Source organism: Castor canadensis, chromosome 1, assembly GCF_047511655.1.
Source record: "Castor canadensis chromosome 1, mCasCan1.hap1v2, whole genome shotgun sequence".
Taxonomy (NCBI): domain Eukaryota; kingdom Metazoa; phylum Chordata; class Mammalia; order Rodentia; family Castoridae; genus Castor; species Castor canadensis.
Window position 1 is genome coordinate 5643657 of NC_133386.1, and position 25951 is coordinate 5669607.

At 37.8% G+C, this 25951-nt stretch overlaps 1 protein-coding gene and 1 long non-coding RNA gene across 7 annotated transcripts in view; one reads left to right on the forward strand and one right to left on the reverse strand.

Annotated features, from left to right (window-relative positions):
* Window positions 1-25951, reverse strand: part of Pacrg (parkin coregulated) — a 490523-nt gene that overhangs the window by 351386 nt on the left and 113186 nt on the right. The window lies entirely within an intron of this gene.
* LOC141422569 (uncharacterized) lies at window positions 341-20285 on the forward strand. Of its 5 annotated transcripts, none has more exons than XR_012447204.1 (6): window positions 341-784; window positions 1175-1448; window positions 3945-4091; window positions 15063-15141; window positions 15847-16122; window positions 17741-20285. It is a non-coding gene; the product is annotated as an uncharacterized lncRNA (long non-coding RNA). The 5 variants fall into 5 exon arrangements; XR_012447203.1 differs by having other exon boundaries at window positions 17744-20285; XR_012447206.1 differs by having other exon boundaries at window positions 15905-16122; window positions 17744-20285.

Here is a 25951-nt window from a genome sequence, read left to right on the forward strand (position 1 = left end):
CTCGCAGTGTCATTATTATGATTCCTTTATAATGCTCATTTTTGACAGTTTTGTACTTTTCTATCATGGAGGAATTGAGATTACTGCTTAATAAGTGAGCTCCTGCTCTGACCACCATGATCATACTAAAAATATTGCTGATTCCTTCCTACCTGGGCAACGGCTGGATCTGCTTGCCTTGGGGAAGGGTTGTTACAGCAGAAAACTAAAGAAAACAGTTTTGCCTTTTGAATTCCTGGTCTTTGGGTTTCCAGTGCTGAGAGCTGCCAAATGTGAACAAAGGCCTCCTATGAAAACAACTGCTTAAAGAAATGCTTCCAACCACTCTGTTCCTCTGGATAAGAGGACATTCTCCAGCCCTGGGCAGGGGAGAAGTATCCACAGAAAGGGATTCTTCCCTGATATCCTATCTCTCCACCTTTCTGTGGGGACTGAGACCTATGACACCCACATTGAGGATGGACCCTCACCTACTCTCAGGGACTGGGCTCTCTGTCACTGTTATGGTTCAAATGTTCCTGCAAAATTCATGTTGAAATTTAATCTTCCATGCAATAGGGTTAAGAAGTGGGGCTTTTAGGAGGTGAAGGGTTACGAGTGTTCCTACCTTATTCATAGGATTAAGGCCTTTTAAAAAGCTGCTCTGCACAGGGTTTGGGCCCTTTTTTCCTTCTGTCATGAGAGGACGCAGCAAAACAAGGCACCATCCGGGAAGCAGATTGCAGCCCTCATCGGACACTGATTTGCCAGTGATGTGATCTTGGACTTCCCAGCCTCCATAATGGTAAGAATTAAGTTCTGTTGCTTGTGAATTATTCACTTTCAGATATTTTGTTAGAGCAGCACAAATGGACTAAGACAGTTGCCAACACTGACTACAGACCTTTAACCACCTTTGGGGAATGGGCATTTTGTAAACCAAGGCTAGTGGCTGAACATAACCCCAGGGAAGGTGGTCCAGAATAGTGGTAAGCCAAGGCCAAGACTTTCTGGGAATATCTCAATATCCAGTTTCAATATTGATAAGTCAAAATAGTTACATTTCTTAATATTTTATATTTTTCCTGGGATAAATATACCCAGAATTGTTGATCTTTCACTCTGAATATCTGTAGGGAGATTGACAATGAAGTTTTCCAATAGAGATGCCATGAGAGTGTCTTTGTGATTACAGAAATCACAGGCAGCACAATGCTTAAACATCTGCGGTCCCGCACTCCAAGAGAGTCCATGTGCCAAGAAAAGAGCCACTGTGTTCTCCAGAGATCATGTCCATCATCCACTCAAGCCATCTTTCACTTATTTTTTGACAACCCAACAACCTGGAAGGAACTTGGTAAAATCTGGTCATTGGTAAAGAGCACTTCCATGATACCAAAAGCTATTTTGAAATAAAACTGGGGTTGCACAATTATTCTGTGGATAAATACAATACCTCTTACCTCCAGGTAAGAGCAAAGGAACATGACTAACAATTATAAGAAAGTCAATACTGACACTCTTCTAGATCTGTGTAACAAAAATAAGGCATGAAAGCCAATTTCCTCTCATAAAATATAAACATAAAACTTCAGAAAATAGTAGACACTGAAAAACTGCTAATAAAATAAGTCCTGAACTAAAATACTAAAATGCACCAGAGGGCTATAGGAAGGGTCTTCTGTGTCTACTTCCTACCTTCCTTATGTCACATAAGACAGTCACTCCTGGAGGGATTAGTGAGCAGGTCTCTGAGTTTTTCTAAGAGGAAACCCTGGATCATTTGTTTATATTGTCACATAATATTTCATCAGGTTCATGGGATACAGAAGAAAGGATCAGACTGTTTATAAAAGAAAAAGGCTGGAATAACTGAGGCCCATAGGAAGGGCCCAGGAGAGATAGGAGGCAGAGGAGGACCCAGCTTTCTGAGCCTGAAGAAGACTGGCTAGATGGCCTGAGGAAAGCCCTGGGGAGAGTTGTCCAGGATAACAAGGGAAAAGAGCTTCTAGGAAAAGGTGTTGGTCAAAATGGCACACTAAGTAGAGCATTGAAAAGAGAGTATTTCTGGTTGATGACTAATAAGCCCTGCAGTAGTTTAGTGCAGTGTGCTTACAGTAACCTTAAGATGTGCTTGATTTAACTCAGAAAATTAGGGAACTATGACAGGGGTGACATAGCTAATATTCAGTCCCCTACTGCACACTTTCAGTAAGCAAAGGACTCAGTAAATATGTATCAAGTGACCAGAGAGCAGACAGTGCCCCATGTAATTGTGATGCTGTGACATGAATGAGCTCAATCCATTTGCATAGGCTGGATTCATGTTTTACTAATAAATAAGCTTGGGTCCCTGAAATTTCTGTTTGACCTCACTGAACTTTAGTGCTGAAACAAGTTAATCTTTGATGAGCTGGCAAAAGTTACATAAATTCCAAATCCATACACAGGCATACACCTTTCCTCCATAGGAGAGGGGGCTTATGCTAACAATGCTATTGTATACTTTCAGCTCACTGAAAACACTATTTTAGTCCTAATTAAGAGCAAAGTATGTACCCCATGCATTACTGATCGCCAAAATTTATGAAGTAATTACATGTTTGCTTATTTGATTTTTCAAAACAAATTTGTTAGGAAATAATTTCAAATTTACCAAAAATAAAAATAATATTACACATACTTTCATCCAGATTTGTCTACTGTTTACATCTTACATCATTTGGTTCATAATTTATCTCTTTCTATCATTTGTAATAAATGATATATATACATATATATATATATATATATACACAGATACTTTTTGAAAAATCATTTGATGCATGTGAATCGATGTTTACTCATGCTGAATACAGATCATTTGTAGTGAACTTGCCCCAAGACTGAAAAATACAAAGTAACTGATAAAATCAAAGATGTAATTGAAAAGAAATAAATATAAACTCAATCTCTAAACTGGTTAACACTGGGAGCACAGTGTAAGCAAGCAGAGAACCTGAATGATCGAGTCATTAGAAGAACGAAAGGGGAACTTACGTCTACTGGACATCTGTAATGTGAGAAATACTTGATAAACGATCAGCAAACACAACTTTAGAGTGATGTGAGACATACTCTCCAAATCTAACAAGTTAATTAGCGACCAGAGAAGAAGGCAAGAGACCCAAAATAGTAGTGTCATGAAAAACATGAAAGGCAAATCGTGGTATTCAACATTTCCTATGAGCCAGACAGTTAAAGTACGGGTAAAAATGCGTTTATAATTATCTGAAAAATTGCTTTAAAAAATCAAACTAATTAATTAGTGGTCAGCTAAAGAACTAGTAGTGACAGATGAAGCACAGAACTTTAATTCTGACTTTAAGTATTAAAAATTTGTTTCATTTAGTAAATAATGGCTATTATTAGACACTGTTCCAAGGCTCGGCATACAACAATGAGTGAAACTGCCATGAAGGTTGAAGCTCAGTGTGTGTCAAGCCTGATGGAGGGTTTTCATCATTTTGTGAGTGTCCATAAAAATGAAAATGCTCTCCCCCACCTCCAAATGATTTAATTGGGATCTTGGAGTTTAGGAAATAGTACTTTAGGGAAATGAGTGCCAAGGTAAGGAAAAGGAAAGGACAATCTGTTGACTTCATAGCGCTTCTCTTTTTAGGTTTGATTCTCTAGGATATAAAATGAGAGGCAAAGAATAGTCATTGTTGCATGAGTGATGGAAAGAAAACCCACTGGCATAAAATTAACATGTTCCTCGGAAATCTTGTTGCATAGATCTGGACTTGGAAACTTGTTTTTTGGTCCTTCTACTCCAGGACCAAGCCTGTCTTAAATTGTTTTTGAGTGTGCTGAATAAATATATATACATATATATCTATATACATATGTATATCTATATATATCTCAAAATATCAGTCTATCTATGTATCTATGTATCTATCTATCTATCTATTGTTTTTCAGTCACTCCATGAAAACAAAATGAAGAGGAGAGGAAATGATACAGAAATACAACCCAGGGCGCACAAGGCAAGCTTGAAGTGGTTATTGGGGACAGGCAGGAGAAATGCCTAGGCAAAGGCCTGAACACTGGAGAGAATGCTTCTCCAGGTATGATTGTCAGCCCTCATCTAGTTCATTCAGCTCATCTGCTGTTCAGTGCTGAAAGCCAGGAGCTGAGCTTCAAGTGTCCAATATGACAAAAGACAGGAGCCCCTATGTTCTATGTGTCCATAAAGTCTTCTCTGTGTTTCCTCAGCCCACAAATCCACAGGTACACAGCTTTGCAAACCTCTTTACCTTGATTATCGGGGAAACACTTTTATACCTATCTGGAATGTTGATGCTATTAACTGTTTTTCATTAGCACTTAACTTTTGTGGGAGTGCAGGCATGACTTAGTCAGAAAGCTGGACCTTATTTGTAGCCCCAAAGGAAAATAGGTCCCTTAATGAGCTGTAATCATTTTGAAGACAGCAATCAGGCAGCCTTTGGAATAAGTCTGTGCTGGGTGTGAATGTATCCCCCACAAAAGTACATGTTGGAATCTTAATCCCCAGTGCAGCAGCATAGGAAGATGAGGTCTATGGGAGGAGTTTAGGTTGTGAGCACTCCCCACTCTTGATTGCAAGGGGCTTGAGGTTGTGAGTCCCATCTCCTGCTCTCTCATCCTCTCTTGCTTGCCAAGATTGATGCAAGGAGGTCCTTACCAGAGGCTGGACCTTTGACCTTGGAATTCCCAGCTCCAGAACTGTAAGGAACAAATTTCTTTCCTTTACAAATGACTCAGTCTGTGGTATTCTGTTACAGCAACATGAAACGGACTAACATACAAAACGTGCTGGGTTTGAATATTTTAATCAACTGCTAGTAGGCACAACCTAAAGTGCAAAGTGTGGGCACTGAGGCTAGCTAGGAATGTAGTCCATGTACTGGACTTTTCAATCCAATTTTATACTCAGATTACACCACGAACATCACCATGACAACCACTACCACCAGCACGATGGTACGCACACCCACATGACATCCCGAGCATTTGTGCCCTTCTGTAGACATAACTGTACAGAAGAAGGTGGCTTGATGCGCGTGTCTGCTACATCTCATAGATACAGGCAGCATGCCCTCAATGATACTGTTTTGCTACACAACTTTGACTTGCCCGGCATAAAATGTAGCCTTGCTTACATGCAGGCACAATGAGATTAAAGTGATTTGTAGATCCAGGTACCTTGGAAGAAGACTTCAGACAGGTGCGATTTATTTTTACTGAATATTTTTGTAATGTTTCAGAGGTGTTGAATTATAGAAGTTTAAGATAAATTTTATTCTAAAAGGAATATAAATTTTCATTTCTATCTTTCTAAAGCATTCTTGGTTAAAAATTCTTGGTTAATAATCATAGCTGACCTTACTCCATATAATCTACTGTTACTAAAGCATCACAGTTTGCTATTTTTGTTCACAAACACGCAGAAGCTGGCTGCATGCCACCATCCACCTCGAATATTCAAAGCCCTGAAAGGGACTCATTCTTTTGCAGTATGTTATGTAATAGATTTTGGTCTTTTTTCTTACTTTGCTTCTGCTATGATAAACAGAAGTGTATACTGCTATTGGAATACATCTAACAATGGTCCTAAATGAATCTATCAAAAATCAATGTCACATAAGTGATGATTCTTTCATGTAGAGTCTCACAAGGGGCGTGGTCATACCACCTACAAATTCACAAGTGGCAGCTTTTTATAACACTTACTTCAGTGAGTGATTACTGAACTGAGTTAAAACCCAACAAAGTTGCTGTATACAAAGACAAAAAAAGTTCTGCATCTGGAGGCCAGAAAACCTGTCCTTTTGTGGATATGGTATGTGGACAGCACCATCCCATAGACTGGGGGCCTGGATGTAGTAAAAGGGGAAAAGGGAGAAAGCCCACCAAGTGCAGGTGTTCTCTCTCTCTCTCTCTTTCTCTGCTTCCTGGCCACCTTGATATGAGTTGCTCTGTCACACCTCCTCCCCATCATGGACTGAAACTATGAGCCAAAATGAATCCTTCTTCCCTTGGTTGTTTATGGCAGGTATTTTGTCACAGAAACAAAAAGTCTAACACATTCCTCATTTATTCTAACCACTGGTTATACTTTTAGTAGATTAACTTTTATGTCCTATATTGAATTCATTAAAAAAATCTATTGCTCATGTATTAAGTTGATGCAAATGAACACAATAAATTAATTTTAGCACCACTGTTCCCTGTTACCAGTGATTTCAAAAACATACATGTGGGGTTTCAAGACAGAAACATATGAGGCCAATGGGTTTTCATAAATAAAAAGTAAATAGTGTGGGCTGGGAGTATAGCTCAGTAGGAGCGCACTCGCCTAGCATGCACAGTGTTGTGGGTTCCATCCCCAGCGTCACATACACACACAAGTCATATGGTTCAATTTGGTTTTTGCCCAATAGATGTAAGGAAACTTTTGAAACTCTGAACACTTTGAGCAGGAAGGGTAGCTAAATACATAGTTTTACTTTTTCTCTATTTTATCTCCCCACTTTAGTAAGGAAGTATTCTATAGGGGAGAGGACTTTTAAAAATAGGCTGGGCTCTTCAGGCACAACTAGCAATAAAGTATTTATTATGTAATATATTTTTTACATGAGGCTTAATACAATTCTTTGTGAAGGGATAGAGAATTTCATTGCTTTTAGTTTTTGAGGATCATTATTTAAACTAAGAGGCTTTTAAAAGATAAGGAGGGCATGGAGCTGTGCTGAGATTTCTTTGTACACAATTAGGTATCACAGGAAAATTAATACTCAGTGAATAAAAATTTAAATAGTACTAAAATTTTAATATTAAATATAAAGAGCCATTCTATAATAGCAATAATATTTCTAGAACATCAACAAAGAAATTCTAGATGTCTTGAAATTTGTCACCATAGTCATTTGTTCCACTAAGATATAGTATAATATGGGGTTTATGTTTATATATTAATCTTATAATACTGTTAATCATGGTAAACTGCAAGCTAAAACCAAAATATTATATGAAGTTGAAGGTTTAATTTTTAATTTATCTCATACATGGTAGCTTTGTCTTCAAATTCAAAGGCTTTTAAATCTCACTAATAGTACTGGAAAATCTCTCTTTCCTTTTTCTCCTTCCTTCCTTCCTTCCCTGCCTCCCTCCCCTTCCTTATTTTGCAGCACTAAACATCAAACCCAAGGTTCATGCACAAAGCCATCTTAATGTATAACAAGAGTAACAATTTGTGTAGAAAGAAAAGGAAGACATAAGAAAAAGAATCAAGTCTAATATTTTTAAAGTATTGAACTCTATAAAAAGTTATTTAGTCTTTATTAAAATATTTCTTATTACTTTATTCAAAAATAATTCATCAAGATAGTTACAGTGGTATAGTTTTATTTCCGAGAAGAAACATCAACAAATAAGTTTACAATTATTTCCTCTCTTTATTCACATATACGACTTTTGAAACTACTATTGTTATAATTTACTATCTCTTACTTCAATGTTATAACATTTATTTTTAATTATACTGTACAAAATGTGAAACATGGTATTTTATCTTATCCACACTAATCAGTATAAATACCTAAAATGTGTTAATAATTTTCCTAAAAAAGTCTCAGGCTTTAATCCACTTGTAACACTGGGCTTTGCTCATACTATTTATTATACACATGTACATTCTAAATTTAATATTTAAATAGTTAAACTAATATACCTTCCACCTTAGGTAAAGTTCCAAAAATAATGTTATAAGAAATAATTTATAGCTCTCAATTTAGTTGCCATGGTGACTGTTGCTATCTAATAGTGTAGGGACAGAAAATTGTTCATTATAGTTATAAGTCTATAAAGCAAAAGATTACCCATCGTTAGCTATTTAATTAAAAGCATTGAGCCTTCTGATAGGAGGAAACACCATGTCTGAACCAAAGGGCACTGCATAATGTATTCTCTAGACTATTTCTTTAAGATACAAAACATTCACAGTGCAGTCCACATCTGACTCGGGACTCCCAAATGTTGAAATGGTTTGATACACAGTAAAGAGAGAGAAACCCACAAAGCCCAAACTCCTCTGTTGATTCTGCTGCATCTCCCCTGCTGGTTGCTCTGTGGCTCCGTCCTCCTCCACACTACTGGAGGGCAGAGAGAAAAGCGGGTGTGGTGCCCAGTGGGCTTTGCAGCTAGAGTCTCCCTTACCACTTTCCACTTCCTACCCCTTAGAAGAAGACATCAGTGTGGCTTAAAGCATCCTTTGTACCAACCTCCAATGAGGATCCCCTCCAACTGTTTTGAGATCAACCCCATGATGGTGGTCATAAATATCTAACTCTACCACCAGGTGTCTTCTCCTGCATGGAACAGCATGGCTTCTGCATTGGAGGTTGGGATGGGATGAAGGGACAAAAACCTGGGAGGCCATCTTCTTTTAAGCTTGCACTCTGTCTAGGAGAGGAAATGTATAAAACTTTTCCTTCTCATTTTTTTAGTTCACTTCAGACAAACATGATGTGGAGCAATTACAGGCAGACCCTGGAGCTCAAGCTCCAAGGAATGGAAAAAATAATTTCCAAGACTGAGCAGTCAGTAAGCACTTAACAGATCATATTGGAAGGAGAAAATCTCTTTGGAAATATGATTGTTGAAGACTATTTAAAAATAAGACTTGGAGCATTAGCAGATTGCCACGCTAATAATTCTTTACACTTAATGCTAAGCACCCAAGTCAAGGGCACAATTATTGCAGCAAAATTTAGAAGGGGGAGAACAAGCTCTGGATGTAGACCACATGAGCCTGCTTGCATGCTTCCACAGGATTTGTCATAACAGACCTTGATTTGAAGATTTGGGGGCATTTTCCAGTATCATTAGTTAACTGTCACTTTTCCGTTTATCTACAGTCCTGTATATAGACCCATTGACTGAAGCTCTAAGTAGGAAGGTGGGTGAGTATAACATCCAGGCCCCCAAGCCTAGTCCAAAGCCCTAAGTGATATTTTAAAAATTATATAATAACAATCATATCTACCAGTGGAAAAATGGTAGGCAACTTGGCAGAGAAAATTTGAGAGGAAGATTAAAATGGTTTGTCTTATTAATAAAATTCTTTAACATATCTGAGCATTTAGGGAGGAAAAAGAAAAGTTCCCCCAAAAATGCCTGAACTAGTTTGACAACGTATCTTTCATCTGAGCATTTTTTTCCTTCCTCATGTTTTTGCCTGATGGGTCTTATTCAGAATACAAAACAATCGTGAGAGTCCATTCCAATATTGAGTTTATGCAAATTTGCAAAATAATCAATATTGTTAATGTGAGTTCTAATGTGGAAGTCTGCAAGCAGAAGCACTGCTCGTTTGTAAGCAATAAAATCTGTTTGTAGCTGGGTGTTGTTTATTGAAGAGCAAATGACTTGAGTGACGAGGAATTGAGGGGTGAGTGTTTGTTATTCAGCTTTTCCATTTGTAGTTGAACAGTAGGCAACAATTTACTGTTTCCCTGACCTTCTTTCCATGCCTCAGCTTGGAGTAGCATATCCAGTTACTGTTAAGGCGGTCTTATGAGAGTCATTGGGAATTTGGGTGTCAAGTTGGCTTTTAACTTAGCTAATTTCTAGAAGAATATGTATCACATCTACAAGTAGTACAAACTCCCTTTTTCAGGCTACTTAGAATAAAATTAATGTACCTATGCTTTAGTGCATTTAATTACACTTTGGATCTAGTGGGATCTCAGAGGGTCATCCTCCTTTGCTTCGTTGCTGGTTTTAGGTCAAAACAACTACTGGTGAATCCAGATGTGATCCCTGAAGGATGGCCTTTGCTTTAGACATTTGACAACCTAATGCCTCCCTACCAGATTAAAAATTCCATAGAATTATATAAAAAACAGTTTGAAATTCCTTGCCAGCCCTCAGACATACACACGTATTTGGTGAGTGACTAAAAGTGAGGATTTAGTAACAAGTCAATTGTACCTCAAAACCTTAGAAAGTGGTAACACGTGACTCACCTTTTGTGAGTCAGTCGGCACTTTAGGGGTATCTGTGAAGAACCAGGCACCTCATGATGTACTGAGAAAGCAGTGGGAAGTCAGGACTGTGCCCTCACAGAGTGCCGAGTCTAGCTTATTATCTGCCGGGCCACTTCGTCAGTTACCTGACAAAGACCACCCTCGGAAGTCAGTACTCTTACTTATTTCATGATAACCTCATCTCATAATACAAATGACACATGTACATCAAGGGGAAAACAGATTGGGTAGAAAGCCTAAGTTTAGCATTAATTTCTGGAGTCTGAATCCAAATCAGACTTAGATTTGTACTATAAATGACTGTATTACACTTTCAACTAGGTTTTGCAACTTTCACTTCTTAATTGAGTAATTATCTTTTTTGAATATACTAATAGAATTCAGCTTGTGACTAGTGATCATCAATCTGTGAGGCCAAAATCAGTGTAATGAGAGATGATAAGACACTGTAAAACACTTGAACACACCTCCAGAAACGATCACCTTCTCTTTATGCATGCTGCCCTTGCAACTCACTTAGCTTTGCATAAATACGGGATGAGTTTAGCTGGGGTGGGGTGGGGTCACAGGAGGTAGCTGCTAGGAGAATATGCATGTCTAGACCTCCAGTTTTTCTTAATAAGGTTTTACCAAAATACTTCAGTTTTAGAAATTACTGGCTTGGCTTCTTCTTTCCTATGAAGGTTTCCTATAATCTGTACAAATTTCCTTGCAATTTCCAAATGTCCCTATTTAAATACCTATTTAAATATATAAACATATATACATAATTTTGTACATATTCATATATGTATATAAATATATATGTATAATTTTCTTAATAGAATCATACTCTGCTTGCTGTTTTTCTCAAACTTGCATAAATTATATTGGCAAAATAAAAAATGTTAGATTGGAGTCCACACAAATTGTGTGTGTATATTTATATGTGTGTGTATATGTATATATATATATATGTATATACATATATATATATATGCCAAAATACTAGTTGATCATGAAAAGATCTGGAAATGGGTGCTTTCTTCATAGAGAAAAGTAAGAGGGAAGTGACATATTTAGTGATCTTGTTCCTGTTTGAATGATTAAAGTACAATATATTTACAGGTAAAATGCCAAGGCAAAATCCCACTGAACAATGAATAGACACTTAAATAGTGAAGGGCAAGAATGCAGGGGAGGGGTACAATGGGAGGGGAGGATAAATGGAGAGGGTGAAGGAGGGTGAATATGGTGAGGTAGTCTCTGTACACGTGTGACTGTGGAACCTGTTGAAGTCATTTTAAGAAACTGAGGGGGAAGAAGGAGAGCAATGGAGTGGATGAATCAAACTGGGGCACAATATGTGAATACATGGAAATGTCACAATGAAACCCACTATATAACTATCATATACTAATAAAAACATTTAAAAAATAAAAAAAAACAGAACATTTATTTCTACCCTACCAAAAAATTATCTTGTTCCTTCTTGATTCTCTATTCATGATTAGTTTTTGTTGGTTTGTGCATTAGTTATTCAATTATTATAAAGATTTACACAGTTATGAATTTGTGTTTATTGAATGAAGGTATCTGACTAATACATTTATTGAGGCAAATATTTCTTCCATATTTTGGCCAAACTCAGAAAAATTTTAAAACATCACTATTTCCTACTGTTTTCAAATGCCACTGGTGGAGCACTGTGGAGGAGAACTTAGGAAATCTGCAGTTAGAAGCCCCAGCCATGAATCCACTGCCTTGATATTTTAGGACCATGGTTTACACAAGTTCTGATCCTGAGCTTTTCTGTCTATCATATGAAAAATAAAGTAAGACTTGGCATAATTACTATTAGAATTGAGATTCGTCTTTAAGATAACGAGAATTAGCCAGGTGTGGTGGTGCATGCCTGTAATCTCAGCACTCAGGAGGCTAAGGCAGGAGGCTTGCCTCAAAAAGCCAAGGGTTGGGGGTACAGCTCAGTGGTGGAACACTTGGCTAGCATGTACAAGGTCCTGGGTTTGATCCCCAGCACAGCAAGGAAAGAAAAAATAGATAACTAGAAGTCCTGGTTTTCTTTTTCGTTCTACTAATAGTGTGACTATTCTATTCTAAATATCACAGGGAATGGATTTCCACCATAATTTATTTGAAAATGTATAAAATGACTTTCATTTAATAGCAGAAAATTTTTCCTTGTTCGATTTTTCCCTTGAAACCCTCAATTTTCATTTCACTTTCTCCTGAGTGTCTTCCTAATGTGATCTTTAATTCTCCAAGTTTCTTATTGATTAGTCAACTTTGTATAAGCAATTTCAATAATAATCATTTTGTTGAAATGTCCTTCAGATTGTAGATCCAACCAACTTCAGGTAAAAAATAATTAATGTGTATTTGTACTAAATATACATAGACATTTTTCCTTGTCTGTTTTCCTTAAGCAACTAGGTATAACAAGTATATATATAAAATTTACCTTGTATTAGGTAGTAATATAAGTAATCTGGAGAGGTGTAAAGCATATAGGAGGATATATGTAGACTCTGTGCAAATATTACACCATTTATGAAAGCGACGTGAACATACACAGGTTGTGGTATCCGTGCGGGTCCTGGAATGAATTCCCATGATGCCCAGGGTTGACTGCATTTAGGAATACACAATTCATATTCAAGGTATTTTCACATGAATAGACAATGATTTCCAGGTACTCTTAGATACTGAGAAAGGCCATTATGGTGTATCTTATTGCTGTAATTTATATAGTGTTCAATGATATTCTTCAGTTTAAAAAGTTTTGTAGGCACTCAGAATAGCAGCAGCCTTCTATACTCTGTAGTCCCTTGGAGAACACTTCTTATCCAAATAAACCAATCTTTGCAACTTAAAATAATGACTACATTCAAAACATGCCTTAAGATATGTGTAGATAATCCACGCATGATTTATTTATGATTAGTGAACAAAGATAAAATATAAAAGAATAATTACATACTTTAAATTCTAAATATTAAGAAATTCCCAGGAGAATTGAAGCTTTTGTGCTAGACAATCTTGATAAAACCTTTTGTGACCAATCCATCTGAAGTGAGTACCTAACCCTATATCACTCTGTTTCAGTTTTCTTTGTGGGGGTGGGGGCAGTACTGGGATTTGAACTCAGGGTCTTACCCTTGCTAGGCAGGTGCTCTACCACTGAGCCACTCTTTCAGCCATTTTTTTGTGTTGAATATTTTCAAGATTGGGTCTCACACACTATTTACCTTAGCTGACTTCAAACCATGATCCTTCTGACCTCTGTCTCCTGCATTTCTGTCTCCTGTGTAGCTAGGGTTATAGGTATGACCCAGCAGTGCCTGGCTTCAATTTTCTTATGGCAATTAACACTGTCTGAAATTATGCTTTTCCTTGATTATGTATCTAATTGGCATTTCCCCCTCTGAAAACTTAACATTTCATAAGACTTCAGGTCTTGACTTTTGTTCACAGTTATACCCCAACGTCAAATACAGAGCCTGGCACATGAAGGACCCAATCAAAAGAAGAGAAAATAGAGGAGGGAGGAGGGAAAAGAGACTAGCTATGAAACCAGATAATTGTTGTTGAGTCTGGCTAAAGTAAAGATAATAAATGTAGCTTTATACATCTAGAAATTTCTACTTTATAAGAACCACTCTTAAAGTAAGGTGTGGTTGTAGCTTCATTACCAAAAAACATGTGGCCAAACCAGAACAGATTCAGAAAATCTGTGAACAGGGAAATTACGCTGATGTGTAAACAAGGAACTGTAATGAAAAGTTACTAGGATATCCCTTCAAATGAAAAGCTTAAAATTAGCATAGGGAAATTATAATAACTTAAGTACAGGAAACAATTCTAGTAGAGCAATACTATTTTTCGCTGGACACTTTATTATTATTACGCAGTGTCCTAATTTCTTTGCACTCGTTCATCATATGTAAAAATTAGCACCTAAGTAATATAGGGACACAGTGGTGAGATGAGTGTGATTCTCTGGGAGTTCAGGGTAGTAATGCCCAGGAGGAACACCAGGAAACTCCCCTCCTCATCTCCAGAAGCCTTTAAAAAGAGGACACCCTTCTTCCAGAGGCACATGTTCTTCTAGCTCAGTTGACTCCTTGATTTGTCTAATTTTTATAAAACCTCATAGACTACAACTTCCTAATATAGCAATCAAGAAAAAAATAAAGAGCACTAAGTAATCATCCAAAGTATTCCACATAGTCTTAAGAGAACAGATATTTTCAGGTAAATTTCTAATTATCTGCAGATTACAATGTCTAATTAGTTTCAGAGTGATAATGTTATAGGAAAATATTCTTTGCTGAAATGTAATTTTATTTTGCACATGGTATTATTGATAATTAATTTATCAAGATTCAGGCTTCATATTATCCAGCTTTCCAACTTTGTAGTTTTATTAAAAATAAATCTATAACATCTTACAAATTCCTTAGAAAACATGTGAGGTGTTCATTTGATCACGGTAAACAAAAGGGCCTCTTATGCCCTGCCATGACTTCTTGTGGCTCTAGCACTTATCTTAGCAAGGGCAAAACACACATTCATTCTCTGCACTGAACACAAAATCATTCTATTTTTGACAATAGTCTGAATTGGAGAGTAAACACCATGAAAATTAAACCTCATAAAATAAGGATTAGTAAACTTGAAACTAATAATATACCATGGGCTCTACATCTTTTTTTGCTCTGATTTATTAGTCCCAAATAATAAATTTCAGCCTTTTGCAGACAAAGTGTTCTACTGAGATACACTGAGAAAACATGAACTAAGACTTAAAGGATGTGTTAGATTGAGTGAAACACAGTATTAAGGAATGCTCTGAGCCAGGAAAGATCTTGAAGCAAAATTAGCCAACCCATTCATTTTACTGATGATGAAATACATCCACAATTAGCTTAGGGGTTTTGCCTTTGCTACTACTCAGTGGCAACCCCATCAGCTCTTTACCATTCTCTTTTTCTTCGTCCCACAAAGGCCCAGTACTGAAAGCATCATCGCTGGCAGCATGGGAACAACACTGACCAGAGGATCCTCCTTTCATCTGCTTCTGTCTGTAAGTGGCACATAGAAATGAGGGATAATTAAAGGTGCCAACCATTCTAATTTGGGACCTTTCTATGTAGGCTGTGATTTCTCTGCAGCTATCAGGGATAATTTAGTGTCCACTAAAGAGATCTAAGAGGAATTTGGTTTCAGGTGCTAACGCACAGTTGGAAAAATCTGTGTCCTTCTTTGTTAAGATTCAGAGAGTTAATTTGTCTTTGGTTGGCAACCCAGAACAGTTGCTGTCCTTACATAAGACAGGGCATTTTGCTGACAGAGCATGTGTGCATAAGGATGGGAAGCAGGTCACTTGGTCCCCAAGCAGGAAGGAAGGAGGTGACAAACCAGAGCAAGGGTGTGTTCTGCAGCCCAGGTTTGAAGTGAGAAGCAACTGTGGATACCAGAGCCAGGGTCCTCTATATACAGACAGGAGAGTGTCCATCTTTCATTCCTTAGGGCAAAGTACCACCCAAGGGGTCTCTTACCTCACCTTTGTGCTTCAGCACCTGGCCTTCTGCAACCCACTGTGTATCAATCACTACACCAAGTACTTTCCTTGCAACAACCTTAAGGTACAATGTAATTTCTTCCATTTTAAAGAAATGAAACTGAGGTGCAGAAGGTAAATGCTTTGCCTTGGCCACTCTACTAACAAGTGCAAAATCCAGGATTTAAACCCAGGACTATCTAAATTGAAAACCCATTTGCCTTTCAGGGAAGCATATTACCTGTTATCATGCAAAGATGAAAAGTGGGTTTATTCTCCCCACCAGCTCTTAGAAATTCATGGCGTGACATCCAATTCAAAGAGACTGGATGAAGGTTTGTCTGCCACCTGTTCAAAAGTGCTTGAAAATCCTTGGAAACAAAGTCTCTCTTGTTGGATTAGAGATACAGTTTGCAAATAATCTAGGAAAATGAAAAGCCACCTTCGAGGGGAAATAGCACGTACAATGCCAGACTTCTTCTTCCCATTTTAATGATGAGAAAGGTAAGGCTCTGGAAGCTCCTGAAAATTGTCCAAGATTAAACAGTAAACAAGTCAGTTATGGTATGGAAATTCCAAAAAATTAGCTAGCATTTGTTGCCCTTAATGCAGAGAAACTAAAGCAGATACCTTAAAAGTAACTGTGGCCAATAGGAAAAGGGGAACAGGAACTAGAGAAAAGGTTAGATCAAAAAGAATTAACCTAGAAGGCAACACACACGCACAGGAAATCAATGTGAGTCAACTCCCTGTATAGCTATCCTTATCTCAACCAGCAAAAACCCTTGTTCCTTCCTATTATTGCTTATACTCTCTCTTCAACAAAATTAGAAATAAGGGCAAAATAGTTTCTGCTGGGTATTGAGGGGGTGGGGAGGAGAGGGAGGGGGCGGAGTGGGTGGTAAGGGAGGAGGTGGGGGGCAGGGGGGAGAAATGACCCAAGCCTTGTATGCACATATGAATAATAAAACAATAATAATTTAAAAAAAGCTAAAGATAGAACTGCCATATGTTCTCGTGATACCAATCCTGGATATATGCCCAAGGAACCTAAGTGAAGATACAATAGAGACACCTGTACTGAGAGATGGTGGGGGTAATCTAACAAATGTGCAATATAAGCTTATTCGGAATTGTCAAAACAAAAAAAAAAGCTAGAGAAAAGTATTAGCCAAGTTCGGCTGCTTCAGGGACTGGTCCTTTTCCCTTTGTGATGCTGCCTTCTAGGACTGAGCCTCCTTTGAGGATCATTTTCTGCAGGAGGAAGTGAGAATGCTCTGATTGGTAGATATTCCCAGGACACTAGCAGGTCATCAGCTGACCGTCAAGATCCCCTTCTCCAAGGTGTGTGTGTGTGTGTGTGTGTGTGTGTCTTAGGGAGGAAACACAAGGTGTGTGTGTGTGTGTGTGTGTGTGTCTTAGGGAAGAAACATACGCTCTTTTCAAACTTGATTTCAATTTAGGTCAGTTGCTACATTTCTCATAAAGATAGCTCCTCTTTTGGCTTGGAAAGTATCTCAATGTACATTTTGATTCTGTAAACATAGGCCTTTTGAGTAGTCTGAGCAGGGATGGAAGAGGACAGAATAGTCAAGTTGTCCTTCTTAACGGAGGAATCTGAAGTGGTCCCTGAAAGGGTTTGAAGGAGAGGCTGGCGCTGCCTCCTGCAGGAAGCCAGAAAGATGGCCACCATGTTCACCACAGAGATGGTGACCATTTGCCCTTTCTCTGTCATAATCACCCTACTGCTACTCCCAAGCCTTCAGTTAAATCTGCCACCACTGATTTCTATTTACTAGAGATGTAGGGGGAGAAACAGGGATGGAGAGAAAGTCAGGAAATACCCACATCAGGAATTTGGAAGTAAAATAAAACTAAAACAAAAAATAAAGGAAAAAAAAAAAAAAGAACTCCAAATAACAAACACTGGGCAGGGTCCTGATGCTTCCGATAGAAGGAGATATGAGGGTCCACACCATTTTAATTGAGTGCCCTGTTGGGCAAGGGGCACTCAGGTACCACACCTCAGGTGCAATAGAGCCTTTGGCACTGCTCCACCCACAAAGGTCCCCTCACAATGAAAGAGAACAAGGAGTTGGGCTCATCTTCTGCTCTTTCCCAGCAGGTTCTGATCAGCACAGTGTCACATTCATTTCTTGTCACTTAACAAATATTTATGGAAAAGCCCCAAGACTTCAGCAGCAAAAACACCTGTTGAAATTCAGACCAGAGAAGATACCTGGCTACCCTGATGCACCGAACTGCTGCCTTGATCAACATGAACCGCGGACCCGTTGAGGGTCCTGTTTTTTTTGTCCATTCAGGAATATTCTTGGTACCTTTTGGTTCCATTGCCAATTGCCCTCTGAGCACAATATCTCCAGTGGAATGAATTCTTCTCCTCCACCCCGTCCCCTTTTTAGGTTCTTGTTTTAACTGTGTCTTTTTAAGCCCCTTCACATTACTTTTGGAAAGAGGAACATCAGTGCATAGATGAAATGGTGGAATGAGAAACCAGTATTTTAGCTTAGAGGTTTACTTCCTATGGGTTTGACAAGACTCTCCTAAGAAAAACAAGATGGAAAAAATGAATTTTCTATCTCAAGTGGCAAATTCTGAGGTTCAGAGAAGGATCAAAGGTTATAGTAACAGTGCCAGGTGTGTAAAGGATAGTTTTACTGAGGATAGTACAGTGAACCTAAGTGTGGTTAGATTTTATACACCTATTTGTTCAACAATATTATACAGAGGAACTGGAGCAGTGTAGTTGACAGAAAGCCCTTAAGACAGATGCTCTTAGAAGATTTCTGGAAAGGGGACAGGTGACATTGGGCTCAGGAGAGTTGAGTTGACAAAGACTACGAGGACAGGACCCTCTTTGCTACAGCCAATGAATACATCGCATTCGTTACAATTTTTTTAAGTGAGCATTGTCCTTACCAAAAATATTGCATCTTTTTTTCTCCCAGAAGTATTTTTCATCTTTCATTCAACCATTTCTTAATCCATGTGAGTAATTAGAATGCTGGAGTAAAAATGAGTTTGAATTAACTTAATTTCTTGGTTTTCAGAGTGATAACTGGGAAACCAATTCTGCTTCAGTCTCTCACTGCCAAAAATATTATCAGCATCTATTATCTCACTTTTCTGCCTTCACAAACAACATGTAATTTAATATGTCTTTCATGAGTCAGGAACCATTGATATGTCTATTCATTCTTTTATAGAGATCATAACTGTAATATGAAAACCTGACTATTTACTGACCCCAGAGGGCTCATTTTGAAAACAAATCCTTGCTATCTTCTTTGTTTTCTAGTGACTTCAAGTTCTAAAATTAGAATTAAAGAAAAAAATCTAGTTAATTAAAGGTTCTATTTAGCTGTGTTCCAGTTAATTTGAGCCTTTCTAAATACTAATTGCATGAGGCAAGTTAAATTTATTCTGGAGAAGTTGAGACTTTTGTGAAATTAATTTAAGGGGTTCTGAGTCTTCAAGAAGTACAAAATAAAATTGTAAGTCATTTAAATGATATGTAATATACTTAAACATTTTCAGGATCATATGCAAGGTTTAGCAGAATTACAAATCTGCATAGCTACAATCTAAGCTGTTTGTAAACCTTCTTTAAAAAATTTTAAAATGCATCAAGGTAGTTGCAACCTAATATATACATTTTTAAAGAATCCTATTTCAATGAAATACACTCAGATCAACTTATAAGAAGTTTTAATATAAATTATATTAAAATGGTGTATTCCTATAATCATCTCCTAAAACGTAGGTAATGGGAAAAAGTAGCATTTTCAGCAGAAAGATATAATTTTCTCAATATAGCTATGTGTCTTAACAAAAGTTCTTAGTTTTGTGGGAGACAAGGCAGGTTGCAAACATATCCCACAACTGTGTATCTCAAATAGTACTTAGCCTGGAATAGCTGTGAGTGCTTAAGTAACTAAGTATATGTCAATTATTGCTGAGAGCTACAATGCAGAGCAAGAATTTGGCTGTTCTCCTAGATTTGAGGTTTTATGCTGTTCTAGAGGGAGTATGTATACAAATATTCAGTTAGCATTTCATAATTGGTAAGAAGGCAAGGGGGCAGAATATAATAAAAATACATTGTATTGTATACATGTATGAAGCAGTCAGAATGAAACTCATTAAAATCGCATGAGAGATAAGAAGAGGGAATGGGTGGGGGAGGGGAGATAAGAAAGAGTAATGGAGGAGTGAATACAAAGCAGATTATATGCCTGTATGGAAATAGCACAGTGAAACGCTCATACTGCACAATAAATATGTGCTAATAAAAATATGGAAAAAATAAAATAAACATATCATTCAGTAAAAAAAAAAGTGGTCAGAGATTTCCTTGAGGTTTTGCAAATACCGAGTAGTCCAGCATCAGCACATCATTCTCTTAACAGTCACCAAAGGTATTTCTACCAAACTTGAGGGGTAAAAATTATCCTTTGGACATGATATAACAATCATAACAGCAATACTTTATCGATCAGTTTGTAGAATATAATAAAATAATACACAGAACTGGCCTACAACACATGTCAAGTATAGATACTCAGTCTAAAATAAACCTATAGAAGAAGGAGCAGTTAGAGGCACAGGAATCTCCTCTCTGCAATAAAGTCATTACAAAAACTGATTTTCCAACCAATTAAAAGTATTTTTGGAGTTAAAAGTCAATGTTTATAGGGACTGATAATTTATTTTAGTGAAAATTAAGCTCTCTAAGACATATAGGGTGCTGAGAATAAATTTAAAATTTAAAGCAAGTAAAACACTTCAAGTTTTTTTTTCTTGAGTCCTTTTTCTCATGAACATAGGTAGACAAGCAGACAGATAGGCAGGAAGAAAGAACTTCTGTCTGTTGGAGCAACAGGATGCTAACTGCTACATATTATCATCCAGAATAAGGCCTGATACACAGCAGGGCATCAACAAACAGATTCAGAATGAATAAAGAGGTATTTGTTAATCTTAGAGGGTATTTCTTTAGCACTACTCCATTGTTATAATAAAATGATTCTCTTTAGAATATCTTTCATGTCAAATTATGATTTCATGATGGAAATCAAGCTGCAAAACATGCATAATTGGCAGTGAGAATTATTCAAATTTTTTATTCAAGTAGCATGTATAAATGACCATACAATGTCAATGGGGAATATGATACACGTTTTATGGGGGCGGGGAAGACAAAGCTAAAAAAGGCAATTATTTGAAAGTGAGAGAAATAAGGAGGTTGTCACTGGGACTCAGTCAGTGGAGGGTTTCTGTGCCCTCCAGAGATCCTGGCAAAAGAGAAGCCCTAGGCTCAACAGAGAACACAGGTGTACCATGGAAGTCAGATAGTAATGGGAGGGCCTCAAAATAATCATTGTACAGAGTGAAAAATATAAGGAAGAAAGTGAAAGAGAAAAGATAGAGGCTTTTTAAATGAAACAGCTTGGTCACGTGATACAGGTAGGTATAAAGGCACGAACAATCAATGGAGAACTACATTCAAATCTTGGTCTATCCATTTATTATCCATGTGATCTTGGGCATACAGAGTAATCTCTCTGTGTTTCCTTATTTATGAAATAACAACACATGCCACATTACATTTTTAAGAATCTCATAAAATAACACATATTAAAAGTAGCCTGGTATGGCACAGCATAGAGACTCTAAAATGTTACATGCTTGCTTACTGCAGGAACGTGGTTCTACAGGTAAATTGGGTAATCCATTTCTCAACAGGTACCCAGCTCAGCTCAGCCCCTTCTATGCATGGTTTTCCTCTCTTATTTGGTCTTAAAGAAGAGGAGTTTACTTTACTTTTTGGGGAAGAGATATGAATGCATTTACTCACAGATTCTCAAATACCTTTACAAAGGCAGTAAGCTGTTTTGTTTTGATGTGTCAGTGGCAACCTAAAATTTTGCTCAAAAATTTAACATTGCTGATCATGTTATACACAGATCCTTGGGCTAAAGCATCACAAAAGTTGTCTAGCTCAACTCTCTGGAATAGTAGAAACTACAGCTCAGATAAGTAATATGTATTCATAGTTATCACATAACAAATACTAGTTGAGCACATACCACATATCAGGCATATGCCAGTGAAAAAGTGTCATGGGAGGTTGAAACCCAGGGCTGTCTCAAGCTCTTGTGGGCTTTTTACCCTACCCAAGTTTATGTAACCACTAAAGGGATTTGACGTGGAGTTGCCAGATCAGTTCTCTGCCCTATACTGAGTATATTCCTGATGTGCTTTTACTGATAACATGAGCTCCAGATAAACAGGACAAATTCAAGACCCTGAACTCTCTGTCAGTCACTGAATAGCAGAGAGCAGCAGAAGCAAATGGTTTTCAAATTAATTTTCAACTGAAATCTAAGTGAGGCCAAAGGGCACAAGGCCTTAATGGAGCTGGCCTTAGAGATGGGAAGGCTCTGATGCCCACATGGCCAGGCTGTAGGATGCCATCTGCACAGGGGGCATGGAGACATGTCTTGAGTCTAGGATGGGATGCACCCCCTAAAAGGGGCTCTCTTCATTTTGGCACAGGCTTTGACAGTGTCTTCTGGGTGGTACAGCTTCACTTCCTGGACAAGAGCTGAGAATCACACCTGAAAGCAGATAGCCAAATTTTTCCACTGTCTGGAGTGATTGTACTACTCTAAGACCTTTGCTCTTTGAGTAGGGCATATGTGAATATTTCTGATTTATAAAGATGGCCCCTGGGCACTCAACGTTTGGCACATGAAATAGACAGTTTCTTTCAATTATGACTTAGATACTGTAGGGACCTTGCATCATCTCCTATGTGCCTAGCATTAATTATTGCCTCCTAAATGCATTCCAATTGCCTTTCCTTCTGGGATGTTCCTTTCCCTGCTGTGTGGAAAGTTGAAAGAGTAAATGAAGGTGCTTTCCCCACAACCATGCGAGGCTTCTTTAGCCAGTGCTGTCCTCAGTTTCTGCTATAAGGACATGACCAAGGCTTTGCCCATATTGAATCTTGTGTATAATGGTACAAGAGAGGAAATGAAGTTCATTTGCAAGACACTCTGAGGCTGTCTGCATCCTGCCTTCCAAACACTAAGACTTTCCAAGCTCTTGAGTCTGTTCCTCCAAGCACCCATACCCTGGCCGCTTTCTAACCAATGTGAGCTCTACTTACGCAGAGTTGAGTCTGTCTCCTAAAACTACAGATCTTCACTGGGACAGAAAGTCTGTTCTACACACACTCCCTCTCAGCACTGAAATTCCACTGCCACTTAGGAACACTGATACAAATGGAAAGTTGTAGGGTTTGCAGCAGAAACCTAAAGTGATTTTACCAATAACAGTGGTTAGAATGCTTCGAAAAGATTCAGTACAAGCAGATTTATCCAGAACTTTCTACCAGCATGTCTACATATCTGTGGTGAAGTGATGGAAACTGGTGTTCATCATGAGACTCAGTAGTGAGGGAGAAGGATATAGTTTGTCTAGTAGTGCCTGCTTACTTACTTCTGGGTGCTCCTTAAGTCAATCACTTCACTCTGCCCCTCATCTGTTTTCACTCTGACTAAGAAAACCTGCCATACACTTTCCTGGCAGTTTTTTTTTTTTTTCTTTTTTGAATTGGGAAATTAAAGGCAATAATAAAAATTGAGGGAGTATATAAGGTACCATATAAATGTGCAATATTATTGCTATTCTAATATATCTTAAAGATTAATAATATTTTGACTAATTGTATTTTACTTATTCACAGTCTTAGAAAGTCGGCAATCTTAAAACAATGTTTTAAGGTAGTGTTTCTCTTCCAATACTATTGGGGCAAGGGACCTGGGGATTAAACCTGGGGTCTTATGTATGCCAAGGACACAGTCTTCCATTGAGCTTCACTCTCAGCCTCCAAAACAATCTTTATTAACTTTTTCTAAGGCTCACCTATGAGTGAAAACTGGGACTATATATTAGGCAATTGTATCAGACATCAGATCAATAACACTTTAATTTATTAAACAGTTACCAAGAAGTTCTATTAACCCTTTCAGATTCTATACTTTGAGTTGATTTAACTCACAAAAAGCTTCTGGATGCATATGAAGTCATAGTTTAAAATGCTGTTTTCTGCCAACTAGGAAGGCCATAAATATTTCTTTTGCAAACAGAAAAGAGGCACAGCCTTTGCAGCAGCTCCCCTCCTTGTCCCTTGTTTTCCTCTCTGACAGGTGTTGACAGTTGATTCACAGGAAGTAGCCTTGCCATCTTTGCATCTGTATTGACATGTTTAGTGAGCAGGAAAGGAAGTAACCAGAGTCGATTTTAATCAGGGGAAAAATGGACTTTATACATTCTCTCAAACAACTCCTTGAATTCATCAGATTTTTAAACCATCTTCTCTTATATTCAAAATGCAGAGGCTTGAAAGGTACCACAAGAACAAGGACAGAATAATTACCCACTCAGAGCCTCCATGGCTTGCTTAGAGAACATGGTCATAGCTTTCTCTTGCACATACATCAAAGCATTTCAAATTCATGTCTGCTGATTAAAATTTAAAAACTGGCAACAATATGTGGAGTGTCACTCAGGAATTTGGAGATAAACCATCAAGTATAAAATCTCAGCTTACTAAGGCAAATGCCTTACACCATGAAACTGTAGAATATCCATTTTCAGGAGACAGAAAAATAGCAACATGACTTTAACCACACACAATACAGCTTAAAGACTCCAAGTCATCTGCTAAAGAAAAACAATAACTTCATATGATCAATGGGACTAAATTCTGTATCGCCATTAGGCAGTCAAGTTGTACTATAAAGAGAGTACATTTTTCAAAGACTCTAATACTCACTTTTTCTTGTACTGTTTGTTATTTTATGTCTTAATTATACACAAAATTCATTCGTTGAAAATCAGTAGATTTCTACTAACAAAATGCTAGGTTTTAGAGAAATGAAATAGAGACTTCTGTAAGTGTGAGATTATTTCTTTCCTTGCTACAAAAATGTTTTCTTCAGTTACCCTCATGAAGAAACTAATAACTTTAGTATTTGTATACTTTATAGATATTCTAAGTTAGTTAAAGTAAACAGATATGTACATAAAGATTGATCTTTTGTTGCTACTGTTTTTGTCTTCCTTCCTTCCCTCAAATCTACCTTCCTACTTTGGAAAGAACATCTGTCAAGGTTGTAAGATCATTGCTCCCTCCCACAGCACAGAAAAAGATACTTTACATGACCCAATCATGGGGTTCATGGCTGAGACCCAAATAGCACAAGAGAGCAAAAGAAAAGCTCAACAAATTTATTTAATCAAAGTTTTACATGACCCAGGAATGCAGACCCAAAGACCCAGGGAAAACTGTACTTTTATGATTGGGTTCAGTAAAGAGTAGAGAATGGTGTAGAAATTTGATAGCACAAAGTGGGTATGTTGTTACAGTGAAGTGGGTATGTGTTCAGATTCTCCTTGGCCTTTTGATGGAAAATAGACCATGGTCATACAAGCATCTCTGGGGAGGAAGGGAACAGGCCAGAAAGTAACTTTGCAGGTTTTATGCTTGCTTTGGGAAGAGGAATTCTAGTTTCTATGACCTACCTTAGGGGAGAAAGGGAAGAAGGACAGATGGAGGGCGGCAGGAAGTCAAGAGTGACATTCAAGGTACCAAATTTTGGAGCAGTGTGTTCTGAGCCCTGTCACTCTTTAAGACAAAATAAGGAAAATAAGGAAATTCCTCAAATAGTTGGGCAGAGCTCATTCTGTTACACATTTAAAAGAAGTCAAAGATTGATGCATTAAAACTCTTTAATTAAATGTTATCACTGAGTGTTTCTCGCAGTGACTCTGGCCATTTTATTAACCTATTTTTAGATGGGGAAACAAAGAAAAGTACAAAATGGCAAACAGAAAATGAGATGGTCAGTTCAAGTACTTTCTGAACTAAAAATGATGCTGAGGCATTTATAAATTCCTGCATAATAATTTTGCCTTTGTGGAGGCCTCCGATTATTTAAGGTAGAATGTTGTCAGGGTTCAGGAGATGAAACCGCAAAATACAGCCCCTTACCATGCTGACCACTGTCACTGAAGGAAACTGAGGAAGCTGCAGAGGCTGGAAAGTCTCTCTCCTTCCCCTGTGGACCATGGAACCTAGAATTCCCCTTGCCCAACCCTTCTTTCCCATGGCAGGCCAAGAAAACTAGGATGATCACTCCCTGAGCAAATCCCTCCCTTCCCCACTGAAGACCCTCATGTCATAGATGTCCTGCCCTGTACCTATCAGAAGCCAAAGAACACTACACAGGACCATCAGGAA